The 14,336-nt window shown below is 51.1% G+C and overlaps 1 pseudogene; it reads left to right on the top strand.

Moving 5' to 3' along the window:
• The first annotated feature begins 2,113 nt into the window (after window positions 1–2,113).
• On the top strand, window positions 2,114–13,220 carry LOC100937559 (putative uncharacterized protein FLJ33534; annotated as a pseudogene).
• Window positions 13,221–14,336: the final 1,116 nt, after the last annotated feature.

Below are 14,336 nucleotides of genomic sequence, written 5' to 3' on the forward strand. Positions count from 1 at the left end.
CTTGGCTCACTGCAACCTCTGCCTCCCAGGTTCAAGCAATTCTCCTGCCTCAGCTTCCCAAGTAGCTGGGAATACAGGTGTGCACCGCCACACCCAGCTAATTTCTTTTGTATTTTTAGTAGAGACAGGGTTTCACCATGTTGGCCAGTCTGGTCTCGAACTCCTGACCTCAGGTGATGCACCCGCCTTGGCTTCCCAAAGCGCTGGAATCACAGGTGTGAGCCACCGCGCCCGGCTGGAGGTTGGTTTTTAAAAATTAAAATGTAATTTAAAAACCATTTCAGACCAAGTTGATAGAGGACTGGATTGATGTGTGACAAAGCAAATACAATACAACGTAACTGTAGAATCTAGGTGGTGGACGTATGGGTGGGCATATGTTGGGTGTCTGCCCTACCATTCTTTCAACTTTTCTGTGTGTCCGAAAAATTTCAAAATAAAATATTGAGGGGGGAAAAAAACTCACCTGCCAGTCCAGGTCAGTCACTGCCAGTCTTTTTACATGTCCTTGTGCCTGGAAAAACATCCAAATTCACTCTGGGTGAGCCTCACTGCGCCCCAGCCTGGGAGGACCAACCCCGCCCTGCCCCTCCGGCCAGCTCTAAGGCTGGCCTCACCTGGGGATCAGGACACCGGGTTCCAGTCCCTGCTCTGCCAGTGACTTGCTCTGTGCCCTTGAGCGAGGGCTCAGGGCACACCCCACATTTTGTGGTCTAACTTTATCTGAGACTTTCCAGCGGAACATAAGAATCCCTGCGTTTGGGAGGTTGCTGGAGTTGTCTTTTATTGGGTTTTGCTCACCCCAAAAGGCGTAGCAAGTTTAGGGCCTTCAGCTGGGCGAGGCAGAACGTTCCAGCCCAGGCAGCCACAGGGTGGCCCCACCAGCCTGGGAGCAAGCGCGCCTGCGATGCACACAGCGAGGCGAGGCTCCGCCCTGCGAGCCAGCCCCGCCCACTCCCTGTAGGCCCCGCCCCTTCCCGGGTCGGCTGGCTAGGGAGGGTCCCGAGCTCCGCCCAGTTCCGTGGGCGTAGGGCTCAGGGGCCCCGGAGCTTGGGAGCCCGAGGGAGGGAGCTGAAGGGGCGGGTCCGTGGGAGGCGAAGACAGGGGAAATGTGTGTCTGCATTTTTTAATTTGCAGGGGATATTTTCCGTCCCCTTTGTCCCGTAAGCCTCTGCTTTTTGGATGAAAACGTTGGCTTTACCACCCTCTCTCTCCTTCCCTCACACGCACACCTTGAAGGCATCATAGCAGGCGGTGACCGCAGAGGAAGCATCCAGTGCCACAATTCTTGCTTTGTCAGCTGCTCCCACCATGTTCCCAGAAAGCTCCGGGTTCATCAGAACAGCAACATTAAAGGAAAGCCCAATTGATCTATGGAAAAATCCGCTCCGGCCTTCCTCTTGTAGCCCCAACCGTTTTCACCTCTAAGTAGCCGCTTTGGGTCTTACTGTTGGTTGTACAGTTGCTGTCAATGTGCCAACCATTTTGTACCCAGCTTAAAATTGTTTGTTTGTTTGTTTATTTATTTATTTATTTATTTAGAGGCAGAGTCTCGTTCTATCACCCAGGCTGGAGTGCAGTGGGGCGATCTCTGTTCCTTACAACCTCCGCTTCCCGGGTTCAAGCGATTCTCTTGTCTTAGCCTCCTGAGTAGCTGGGATTATAGACGTGTGCCACCGTGCTCGACTAATTTTTGTATTTTTGGTAAAGACGGGATTTCGCCATGTTGGTCAGGCTTGTCTTGAACTCCTGACTCAAGTGATCTGCACGCCTTGGCCTCCCAAAGTGCTGGGATTACAGGCGTGAGCCACCATGCCTGGCCAATTTTTTTTTTTTAATGTATCAGCAACATCTTTTCATGTTTCTCTTTACAATTTTTTTTTTTTTTTTGAGACAGGGTCTTACTTTGTCGTCCAGGCTGGAGTACAGTGGCATGATCATAGCTCATTGCAGCCTCCACCTCCCTGGGCTCAGGAGATCCATCTCAGCCTCCTGAATAGCTGGGACCACAGGTGCTTTATAATCTTTACACATCTCATTGTAGCCAGTTTTTTAGTGTTGATGCATCATAATGTGTTTAACCAATTTTTTCTCTTCTTGGGCATTTAGGTTTTGTTAAGGTTTAGCACAAGCTGTGATGAATATCTTCAAGCCTCTGCTTCCTGCTGTGGAATTGTTGCCAAAGGACACATTCCCAGATGGGATTACTGAGTCAGAGGAAGTGGACATTGAGTGGCTGTCAACAGACAGGCACTCTCACAGTGCCCAGGTACCACCAGCAATGTATACACATACAGGAAGTGCCGGCTTCCCTGTCGTCTTGTTGCCGTGGCGTGTTGCGGTCTCTAAGACCACCCCGGGTTTGATGATTGGCTAGGAGAACTCGCAGGACTCAGCATACAGTGATACTCGAGGCTATGATGTATTACGACAACAGGAAATGAAGCAAATTCAGCAAAGGGAAAAGGCCAAGTCCAGAGGAAATGGAGTGTGAGGGTCCAAGACCCTCTCACATGCTGGACGCACCCACTTCCCCCGGAAGTGTGTTGGGACAACAGGTGTGGAATGTCATCTGTCAGGGACACTCACTAGAGATTTGGCACCAAGGGTTTTACTGCAGGCTAGTCACAAAGGCCCCCTCTGCCTAGCATGTACCAAAATTCTGGACTCCCAGTACGAAGACATAAACCACAGTGTTTACACGGTTTAGGGGCAGTGAGCCGTTCGTATCAGGGAAGGGTGGGGTGGGAACCCGCCCCAAATCCAATTTCCCAGATACGAACCAAGGGCCAACCTTGCAAGCAGTCCTTGCTAAAGATAACATTGCTATAATTTGTATTTCTTTCATTTTTCTTTTGAGAGTAAATCATGTCGGTATAAAATAATGAGATGGGACCTGGCCATCCGAAGGTTCATTCACTCTCAAGGCTGGAGGTTGATGCCAGCTGTTGGCTGTGACCTCAGGTAGGTCTGGCAGCCAGCTGGGGCCCCTCCATGTGGCTTGGGCTTCTCTCCAATGTGAAGAGGCTGTGTTTCAAGGATGAGGAACTGACACAGAGGGAGCCAGGTGGAAGCTGTGTCACCTTTTCTATCCTAACCACAGAAGCCACCCTTTGCCACTTCTACCACATTCTGTTTATTAGAAACAAGTACGAATACTGGCCCATATTCAAAAGGAGCAGAATTGAACTCCACTTGTGATGGGAGGAGGATCAAATAATTTGTAGAGGTTATTTAAAACCATCACAAACATATTAGATTTGCCATGTTTAGGCATTTATTCTGCAAAAAAACATACAAATGTGCAAAGTTACTTGAGGCTATTTTCTGCCGTGTTATTTGTGTTAGTTAAAAAAAAATGGAAACAATATAAATGTTCATCAAGGGCCAGGTGCAGTGGCTCACGCCTGTGATCCCAGCACTTTGGGAGGCTGAGGTGGGTGGATTATCTGAGGTCAGGAGTTCGAGACCAGCCTGGCCAACATGGTGAAACCCCATCTCTACTAAAAACACAAAAAATTAGCCAGGCATGGTGGTGCATGCCTGTAGTCCCAGCTACTCGGGAAGCTGAGGCAGGAGAATTGCTTGAACCCTGGAGGCGGCGGTTACAGTGAGCTGAGATCGCGCCACTGCACTCCAGCCTGAGCAACAGAGCAAGACTCCATCTCAAAAAAAAAAAAAAAAAATTCCATCAATAGGAGACTGGTTATGTTACTTGTGGTATCTTTACTATACTTATTACTTGTAAAGATGTCATCTGTATAATGTTAAGCAAAACAAACATGATAAAACAACAATAACAAAACCTGTTGCAAAGTGGTATATGCGGTCTGATTCTGGTGTTGTTATTATAATACGAATTGAATGCATGAGAAAAGTCTGAACGGATGTGCTTCCTCCTGTATCTACTGCATATCTTTAGGCAGTAGGCCGGAATGCAGTGGCATGATCATGGCTCCCTGCAGCCTCCAACTCCTGGGCTCAGCAGTCCTCCCACCTCAGCCTCCCAAGTAGCTGGGACTACAGGCATGCGCTGCCATGCCTGGGTAGTTTTTGTATTTTCTTGTGGAGACAGGGTCTCACTGTGTTGCCCAGGCTGATCTCAAATTCTTGGGCTCAAGCAATCTGCCCCCCTTGGCTTCCCAGAGTGCTAGGATTATAGGTGTGAGCCACTGCACCTGGTCAATTATGTTAACACCTAAGACGTGATTGTCAGGGTTAGTGGATAGAGCACAGAATTGAGAATCCAGAGAACTGGGTTCTAGTCTAGGCTCTGACCCTACCTCCCTGGGCCTTTTTTTTTTTTTTTGTGACAGGCTCTCCTTCTATCGTCCAGGCTGGAGTGCAGTGGCACCATCACGACTGACTACAGCCTCCTGCGCCCCGTGATCTTCCCACCTCAGTGCCCTGAGTAACTGGGACCACAGGTGTGTACCATCACACCCAGCTAATTTTGTTTATTCTTCTGTAGCAATGGGGTCTCACTATGTTGCCCAGGCTGGTCTCAAACTCCTGGGCTCAAGCGATCCACCCTCCTTGGCCACCCAAAGTACTGGGATTACAGGCATGAGCCACCATGCCCGGCCTGGGCCCATTGGTAAGGATTATTCAACAGTAAAGATAGTAAATCTCTGACACTCTCTCTTGGATTATGTATTAGTTTGCCAGAGCTGCCCTAACACAATGCCATGAACTGGGTGGCTAAACAAGAGAAATGGAGCGTCTCACAGTGCTGGAGGTCAGAGGTCTGAGAAGAGGGATTGGTGGGGTTCATTCCTTCTGAGACAGTGAGGGAGAATCTGTGCCAGGCCCCTTACCCCGCTTTTGGGAACTTCCTGGCAATCTTCCCTGTTCCTTGGTGTGCAGAAGCATCACCCTAATCTCTGCTTTCATCTTCACATGGTGTTGTTTCTTTGTGTGTCTCTGTCTAAATTTCTCTTCTGTAATGAGGGCACATTCATACTGGATCTCAGCCCACCCTACTCCAGTATGGCCTCCTCTGAACTCATCGCATTGGCAATGACCCTGGTTCCAAATAAGGTCACATTCTGGGGTTCTAGGGATTAGTACTTCAATGCAAATTTCGAGAAGCACAATTCAACCAATCACAGATTATACAGATTTGAATTCCTTCTGGGATCTATTAAGTGATAAAACCGACCTTGTATGGCCAGGCACGGTGGCTCACACCTGTAATTCCAGCCCTTTGGGAGGCTGAGGTTGGTAGATCACCTGAGGTCGGGAGTTCCAGACCAGCCTGGCCAACATGGCAAAACCACGTTTCTACTAAAAATACAAAAATTAGCCGGGTGTGGGTAGGCACGAGCCTGTGATCCCATCTACTAGGGAGGCTGAGGCAGGAGAATCACTTGAAACCGGGAGGTGGAGGTTGAAGTGAGCTGAGATCACCACGCCAGTGCACTCCAGCCTGAGTGACAGAGCGAGACTCCATCTTAAAAAAAAGAACCAACCTTGTATTCAGCCCCCACTGTACGTCAGGCATTGTTTCCAGTCCTTACCTCACCTTCGGTGAACAGTATTAGCTCCATTTTATGGATGAGAAAACAAAGGCTTCAAGAGGCTGAGTGTCTTGTCCAGGGACACAGGCAATAAGTGGCAGGCCTTGCATGGAATTCACTCATATGACTTCTAAAGTCTGTGCTTTATTCGAACTGCAGAGCTGGGGCTTGGCTAATACTTAAGTACGCCTAAGTTTTTTTCCCCAGGAACTTCCTTGATAATTTTCATTAAATAGACCTTATATTTTCAATCCAGTCGAGCCTCTGGGAGACGAGTTAAAAATTCCCTAATGTGTAATGAGATTAAAAACAGCAACTGTGTACACTGCTTTAGAAGTGTGCTTTCTTGCATTTCTCTTGTGAAGTATTGTGACGGCCTTGTGAGGTGGAGCCGATCACATGTGGATTTAGGGGCAGAAACTGGAAGACCACAACCCACCTAGACCACACAGGCAAGAAATGGACCCCCAGGACCAGAATCCCCTCTGACTATAGTTTCTGGCCTCTTCTTCAGTTGTTATTTGCAGAGAAAAAGCATCTCACATAAACAGTTTTACTTCGGTTATCAAAAAGATACTCAATGATCTATATTTCAAAGACTCTAGATTCCTGGGAGTTGGGAGAATTTTAAGCATTGAGAACATATTCTGGAGCATGTCTTTATGTTCTTTATTCTGTAGCTTCCCATGGGTGGTCAGCCGAATGCATTTTGGGAGAAAGCAGGTCTCGTGGATAATATTTCTGAAGATCAGAGCAGGTTGTGTCGGGTCAACGTTGGCCACGACTGCAGCACGCTCCGGAGGCAGCAGGGGGCACCCTGGAGCTTCGCATCCTCCCTCAGGCCCGCGGCTTCTGCCCTGGCTCCACCATCCCCAGGCGTCTCAGGTTGGACGCACGGTGGTTCGCTATGGCCATTTCTGATTAAAGACGGAACAAATGGATTGTCCGGATACGGTGTCTGTGAAAGGAACCCAGCCGTGAGCCTGGGCAGGCAGGTGCCCTGGTAGGGGTGGGCCCTGCCACACCTGTGGGCCCCACAGGGAGGGCCCAGAAGGGACGCAGGAGGTCACCTGCCGTGCAGGGTGCGGGGGGTCTTGGAGGTGGGCAGCAGCTGTTTACCCGTGAGCGACGAGGAGCATCAGCGCTTGAACAGCGGAAGCAGCATTTACAGGCGAACACCAGCCCGAGGAGGGCCGGGGGGCCCAAAGCTATGGCGTCCAGAGCCTCCCAGCTCCCACTCTGTCCTCCAGTGGCCATGGAATTGCTAACTATGAGGGCGCGAGCTTCTCCCAGCAAGTCAAGGGGACGCTATGTGCTGCGATAACGGATCCGGCCGCCTTGCCTTTGGCCTTCCAAGCCCCTCTCTGAGCCCCAGGACCGTACCCACACCTGCCGGCCCGTGCAGGGTGGTCCCAGCCTGCGTCATTCAGGCCTCACTCCGGAGCCAGGCTTGGTGTAAACTCCCAGCTGAGCTCCCCCGCTGGCTGCGGTCTGTGATATTTCCCTGGTGGTCTCTGACGGGGCCGTAAGGCCTCCCTCTGGAACCCAGGCTGCACGCTCGAGGAGCTGGGGGCAGTCGGGCAGAATCAGCCTCTGGTTGCCAGCATGGGGTGTCAGGCAGGGGCAATGGGGAGAGAGGGTGGAGGTGTGGCACTGGTCTCAGGCTAAGGGGAGGAATTCACACCTGCGTGCTGAGGCTGGTGCTGCCCCCCTGATCACCGGGAGGTCAGCCTCTCCTTCCTGGGGCTCAATTTGCACCCCTGGCTTGTGTGGTTGGCACTGTCTGTCTCCGGTGAGAAGCCCCTGCCTGGCTCAGGGGAGACCCTGGTCCAGAGCCCACCTTTGGAGCTGCCCTGTCCTGCAGAGGCAGGAGCCACACCTGGCCTGGGCCTGGCCCTCCAATGAGGCTGCAGTGGCCAGGAGAAGGCCAGTCAGAAAGGCCGTCTGCCTGGCAGGTGTCCCCTGCCTAGTGGCCAGGGAAAGGAAGTTGTCAGGCGTCCGGCAGGGAAGGCCAGGTTTGCAGACAGGGGTGGCAGCTGGCTCCATGTAGCTCTGGGACCCAGGTGTGTGGCAGGGCCAGGAGCAGGTTCTGCTGCTCTTTGAGGCCCGACTCCAACTCATTTCCTTGAGAGACCCTTTCACCCATCCCGACGTGCATTTGCCTGTGTCGTCCTTTGCAGCAGCAGCCTTATGTCTGTGCCTATTGTGTGCCCTCTGAGTTCTAGGCTGAGGGTGAGGATTGGATGAATTGATCCACGCAAGGCTCCTAGCACAGTGCCTGCCTGGCACATGGTTAAATAGACATGAAGTCATAATTACCAGGTGTGTGACCCTGTCCTCAATATGAGTGCCACAGTGGGCTGGAGAGTGGCAGCCCTGCCGGGCAGGATCGTAGGGTCTCAGTGACGGGGCTTCCTCATTTCACTGATTGGGAGAGAGGCTCACTGAATAGTAAGTTGGCTGCATCTTTTCTGTCTGAGCCTCTCAGGGAAGCTTCCTAGGGGATAAAGGCTTGAGCTGGAACTTGGAGGAGTTTGCAGGTGGCTGGGTTGGAGTGGGGGTGGGGAGGAGGGTGCCAGCATGCCAGGTGGGGGAACGGCATGGGTGAAGGTATGGAGATGGGGGAGGGATCTGGATGGGGTGCCTGTGGCTGGAGCACAGGGCGTGTGTGGGCGGGAAGCAAGTGAAGAGAGGAAGAGCTCAGGGGCTTCTGGGGATGTCTAGAGGGGACCCACCATGGGAGCAGGCCAATGGCTGGCAGGGCTAGGTGTTGCAGGTGCCCCTGATGGATTTGGTCGAGGTGGGCACACATGCTTATGTCAGAGGCATGTAAACCAGAGCAACTCCATCTTGAGTAGGACTGGGTAAAATGAGGCTGAGACCTACCGGGCTGCATTCCCAGACAGTTAAGGCATTCTAAGTTACGGGATAAGATATGAGGTCAGCACAAGATACAGGTCATAACGACCTTGCTGATAAAACAGGTTGCAGTAAAGAAGCCGGTCAAAACCCACAAAAACCAAGATGGCCATGAGAGTGACCTCTGGTCGTCCTCGCTGCTACACTCCCACAAGCGCCATGACAGTTTACAAATGCCACAGCAATGTCAGGAAGTTACCCTATATGGTCTAAAAAGGGCAGGCATGAATAATTCACCCCTTGTTTAGCAGATCATCAAGAAATAACCATAAAAATGTGCAACCAGCCGCCCTCGGGGCTGCTCTGCCTATGGAGTAGCCATTCTTTATTCCTTTACTTTCTTAATAAACTTGCTTTCACTTTATGGACTCACCCTGAATTCTTTCTTGGGTGAGATCCAAGAACCCTCTCTTGGGGTCTGGATCGGGAGCCCTTTCCTATAACACGTATAGCTCTGTACACCTTGAGGGTCTTGGAGGGACGGTGGAGACAGCCCAGGGCTGAGGGCACCCCTTCTGTCAGGGGTGAGGCTGATGCCTGGAGCCTCAGTCTCTGCCGCACCCACCAAGGCAGAAGGCTGCCCCCTAAGGAGGAGCGATGACCCAGAGTCCTAAAGGAGCAGCAGGGCTCCTTAGTGTGGTGGGAGGTGGAGGTTGGTTGGGGTCAGGGTGGGAAGTGGGTGCCTGGCCAGGTGAGCATCCCCAGATCTGTGGGACTGGCTCCTGCAGACCTCTGTCCCCGCTCCTGCTTCATCACCCTGACCTGCCCCTGCGCTGAGAGAAGATGGATGAGAGGGTGGGGCCAGAGGCTCTGCAAACTGTGAAGTGCTGTGCTCACCCCCCTTGAGGTTGTTCATGCTCAGTTCAGCTGCGCTTCTTCCCGGGGAGAAAGTCTTTGGAAGCTCAGGGAAAAGGCAGATCAGGAATGCGGAAGTGCCTGGGGAGGGAGCCACTCAGAGGATTAGAGTCCACACGGTGAAAGCAACCCACACAGTAGTCCCCCGAGAGCAAACAAGGTGAGGGGAAGGGGTGCTACAGGCCCCTGAGACTGGGGAAGGGGAGCAGACATGGTGAAAGGGGACAGGAAGGGATTTTGGGGGTTGCGGGCATCTCATTTGTTTGTTAAGCCATTTCCCCATCACACCAGCCCATAAGGTAGGTCATATTTCCATTATATCTGTTGGAAAAGGGAGGCTCAGGGAGGGTGAGCAACCTGCCAGGGTCACACAGCAGAGCTGGCATTTGAACTCAGGGCTCTGACTCGTGGGTCCTGGGAAATCCCTCCATGGCAACGGAAAAGATCACAGAGAGGCTGGGGCCAAAGACAGATTCTGCCTAGCTCCCAGGTGGCCTGTGGCCAGCTCTGCAATGATTTCTTCTAAGGCTGTTAGTCTTTAAAGAATGGCAAAGCCCAGGAGTGAGTTCGTCTGCTACTGCGAAGTGAGTTGTTTCTGATGCGCACTTCTGGGAGGTAGTGACATTGCTGTCACAGAAGGGACTGAGCAGAAACAAACTGCTGCTGCAAATACGTCTTGTTTGAGAGTGAGCTGGGGCTGGGTGAGCTCGGAGGCCCTTCAGCTCTGGGGTTCCTTCATTCCAAGTCTCTTTCCTTTTACAGGCCTCAGTTTCCTCCTCATGAGAGGTGGAGCAGTGGTTCCCAAACATGACATTGAAAGTGTGATCCTGGGCCTGACTCTGAAGCTCTTCCAGCATCCACCTTCCCAAGTGACCAGACTCTTGGGAAGGCATCACCTCAAGATCTCTGCACCCTTCCTCCAGAGTCCTGGGGTTAAGCTAAGTTCTGGGAAGGTAGGACGGGCCTTTGCCTCCTGCCTTTCTTCGCTGTGGGGTTGGTCCTGTCTCTGCTCCCTCAACCCCTAGTTCCTGTCCATTTCTCTTGAGACAGCTTGTCTGTCTCAGGTCCTCTAAACCTACTCTCAGGCCTTCACTTCCTGTCACCTGGGCAGCAGAGCATGTTTTCTTCAATAGCACCCTCCCTAAGAGACTCTTCAAATCATTTATTTGTCATGATGCATGATAGTTAAATGAAATAACAGAGGCAATGAAGCACCCGCTCAGAGGCTGGCACCTGGTGCACCTTTGACAAGTGACACTTTCATCTTGAGGACAGTTGGGAGGAGTTTGCATGGATGAGTGGGGATGTGGGTGTGCTGGGTGGCACCAGGGCACACACAGCTTGACATACGGACACTGTCTGGCAGCAGGTTAGATTAGAGGTGGACGGGGCACGGATGCATGGACAATTAAACTAGGACTCAGGGACGCTCTGCCCCAGGACTGGGCAGGCGAGTGCTCTGGGAAGTCAGTGGGCAGACAAAGGGTGTGACTGGGTGGGCAGGGCTTCTTGGGGGAGGTGATGCTGTTGACCTGACCAGGGACCGATGCCCTTTCACCCCTTTGTTGTTCTTTTTTTTTGAGATGGAGTTTCGCTCTGTTGCCCAGGCTGGAGTGCAATGGCACCATCTTGGCTCACTGCAACCTCTGCCTCCCAGGTTCAAGTGATTCTCCTGCCTCAGCCTTCTGAGTAGCTGGGATTATAGGCAAGTGCCACCACGCCTGGCTAATTTTTGTATTTTTAGTAGAGACAGGGTTTTGCCATGTTGGTCAGGCTGGTCTTGAACTCCTGACCTCAAATGATCCTCCCGCCTTGGCCTCCCAAATGTTGGGATTACAGGCATGAGCCACCGTGCCTGGCCTCTTTTCTTTTCCTTTTTTTTTTTTTTGAGACAGGGCCTCAAGCTTTGTCACCCAGGCTGGAGTGCAGTGGTGTGAACATGGCTCACTGCAGCCTCAACCTCTGGGATCAAGTGATCCTCCCACCTCAGCCTCCCGAGTAGCTGGGACTATAGGTGTGCACCACTATGCCCAGTTACTCTTTTTGATTTTTGTAGGGATGAGGTCTCCCTTTGTTGCCCAGGCTGTTCTCAAACTCCTGGGTGCAAGTGATCTTCCCACCCTCAGCCTCCCAAAGTGCTGGGATTACAGGCGTAAGCCACCATGCCTGGCCACCGTTTGTTCTTCTTACAGCTCATGGAGAAGACAATTATAATACTTTAGCTCATCCCAATCACCACATCACGGCTTTAGCAATGTTGGGAATCTGATGTACCCATGTCCTGCTGTTATAATGATGACAGTGGTAATAGGCACACATCTTGAGTACCTCTTTAACCACTCGAATGCTTTATTTCATTGACTCCTGACAATAACCAAATGACATGGTACGATGGTTAATTTTATGGATCACCTTGATTGGGCCAAGGGTGCCATATTTGGTGGAGCATTACCAACTGTGTAATGTGTCTCTGAGGGCATTGCTAAGTGAGGTCTGCATTTGAATGGGTGGACTGAGCGAGGCAGGTGGCCCTCCCTGATGGGCGTGGGCTGCATCCAGTCAGTTGAAGTCTATGTGGGTCTCTTTTGAAGACCCAGATAGAACAAAAAATCTGGCACGAAAGGGCTCTTCCTGCCTGACTGCTGGAGCTGGGACACTGTTCTTTTCCTGCCTTTGGACTGAGACAAAAACATCAATTCTTCTTGGGCCTCTAGCCTGCTGGCTTTTAGACTGGCACTTAGCATTTGGAGATCCATAGCCTCTGACTCAGACCAGAGCTGTCGGCTCTCCTGGGTCTCTAGCTTGCTGACTGCCCATCTTGGGACTTAGCCTCCATAATTGCATGAACAACTCCTCAGAATAAATCTCTCTCTCTCTGTCCTATTAGTTCTGTTTCTCTGGAGAACCTTGACTAATACAGACAGATGAGTGCTATTGTTTCTCTTTTGCAGATGAAGAAACTGAAGTTCAGAGAGATCAGATGGTGGGGTGGGAAGTCACCCTCGGACTCAGTGCACACCCAACCTCCTGAGCTCTTGGCCACTGATATGGTTTGGCTGTGTCCCCACCCAAATCTCAATTTGAATTGTATCTCCCAGAATTCCCACGTGTTGTGGGAGGGACCTAGGGGGAGGTAATTGAATCATGGGGGCTGGTCTTTCCCGTGCTATTCTTGTGGTAGTGAATAAGTCTCATGAGATCTGATGGGCTTATCAGGGGTTTCCACTTTTGCTTCTTTCTCATTTCCTCCTGCTGCCGCCATGTAAGCAGTGCCTTTCACCTTCTGCCATGATTCTGAGGCCTCCCCAGCCATGTGGAACTATAAGTCCAATTAACCTCTTTTTCTTCCCAGTCTCGGGTATGTCTTTATCAGCAGCATGAAAATGGACTAATAGGCCGGGCGCGGTGTCTCATGCCAGTAATCCCAGCACTTTGGGAGGCTGAGGCAGGTGGATCACCTGAGGTCAGAGGTTCGAGACCAGCCTGGCCAACATGGTGAAACCCTGTCTCTACTAAAAATACAAACAATTAGCCGGGCATAGTGGCGGACACCTGTAATCCCAGCTACTCGGAAGGCTGAGGCAGGAGAATCACTTGAACACAGGAGGCAGAGCTTGCAATGAGCCAAGATCACGCCACTGCACTCTGGCCTGGGCAACAAGAGTGAAACTCCATCTCAAAAACAAACAAACAAACAAACAAAAAACAACAGACTGATACAGCCACTGTGCCCATGGTCCTACCAGGTCTGGGCCGGTGCAGCCTCTGCAATTTCCCGGGGAGGTGCCTGGGCCCTATTCCTTGACACATGAGGAGCAGATGCCAAGGGCCACAGTGAACGCCGTCACCTCTGAGGACCAGGGTCGGGAGCTGGGGAAGGAGGAAAGGACTCAGGGGCATCCCATCCTTGGTTTTCAGAGCAGCTGAGGCTCTGGGAGGACGGAGAGCTATCTGCGTTCTCATGTCTAGTGGGTGATGAGGCTGCACAGAGCTCAGACTCTGACTTCAAAGCCTGCTTGGCAGGTGAAGGGACCTATGTATTAATGTTGCACTGAGTGATTTCGTGCTACTGTCTCATTTATCTTTGTTGTACCCTGTGAAGTGCAGACGATTCTACCCCAGTTTGAAGAAAGAGTTTTGGAGAACTTAGGTGACTTGCCAAAGATCTCCAGGCTGGAAAGTCATGCAGTTTGGAATCAATTTGACAACAAATGATTCTAGGGTTCGGGTTTTTCTTCCACTCTTCACTCTTTCCAAGTGGGAATCCTTCTATTCATTTCTAAACAAGAGAGGCAGGGAAGCCTTGTTAAAAGAAAATATCCAACAGTGATTTTGAGGAGGAAGTAGTATTTGACGCAAATGACGGGGTATACAAGGGTTAGCTTCGGGGCTGCTAAACCAAAATGGGTGGAAAAATATTTTGTTTACTGATGGATTAGTCACCATTGCCTGCTGATTATATTGCCAATATTAGCCTTGTTTTGATTACTACAAAGGCCAATAGCTGCCTCCTACAACATGCTGGTTCTACAAATTGGTGGGGAATCTGTAAATGAGGAGGTGTCCCCGGGAGACCCCACAAACCTAGCTTGGCCCTTGTGGTGCTCCTTAAAATGTTGCAGTTACACAGCTGAAGGATGATGTCTGCTCCAGGATTATCAACTCAAATCATGTGTTTGAATTACAAGTCCCTGCTCTTGTTAGAGGGATTAGAGCCTATTTGGAATGAAATATGTTTGGATTTACAAGTCTTGCAGGTTCTCCTGGGATCAAGTGTACTGGAATGGGATGCCTCTTGCATTTTGCATTAGGACTGAAATTCACTTAGTGACTATATAAGCGGAAAGGTGGTAAATTACGATGACTAAGAGCAAGCACTTAGGAGTCAGACCCACAAGAGAAAGCCGGTTCTTCCCCTCCCAGCACTCAGGATACTGACAGTGCTTTGCTTGCTGAGGTCAGTGTCTGCAGGTGGCTGTGGAGTGAGCACGGGCTCCTTGTAGGCTCCACTCCTTTATGGCTTTCTCTCACTAAGTTTCAGTC

Source organism: Pongo abelii, chromosome 12 (genome assembly GCF_028885655.2).
Source record: "Pongo abelii isolate AG06213 chromosome 12, NHGRI_mPonAbe1-v2.0_pri, whole genome shotgun sequence".
Lineage (NCBI taxonomy): Eukaryota > Metazoa > Chordata > Mammalia > Primates > Hominidae > Pongo > Pongo abelii.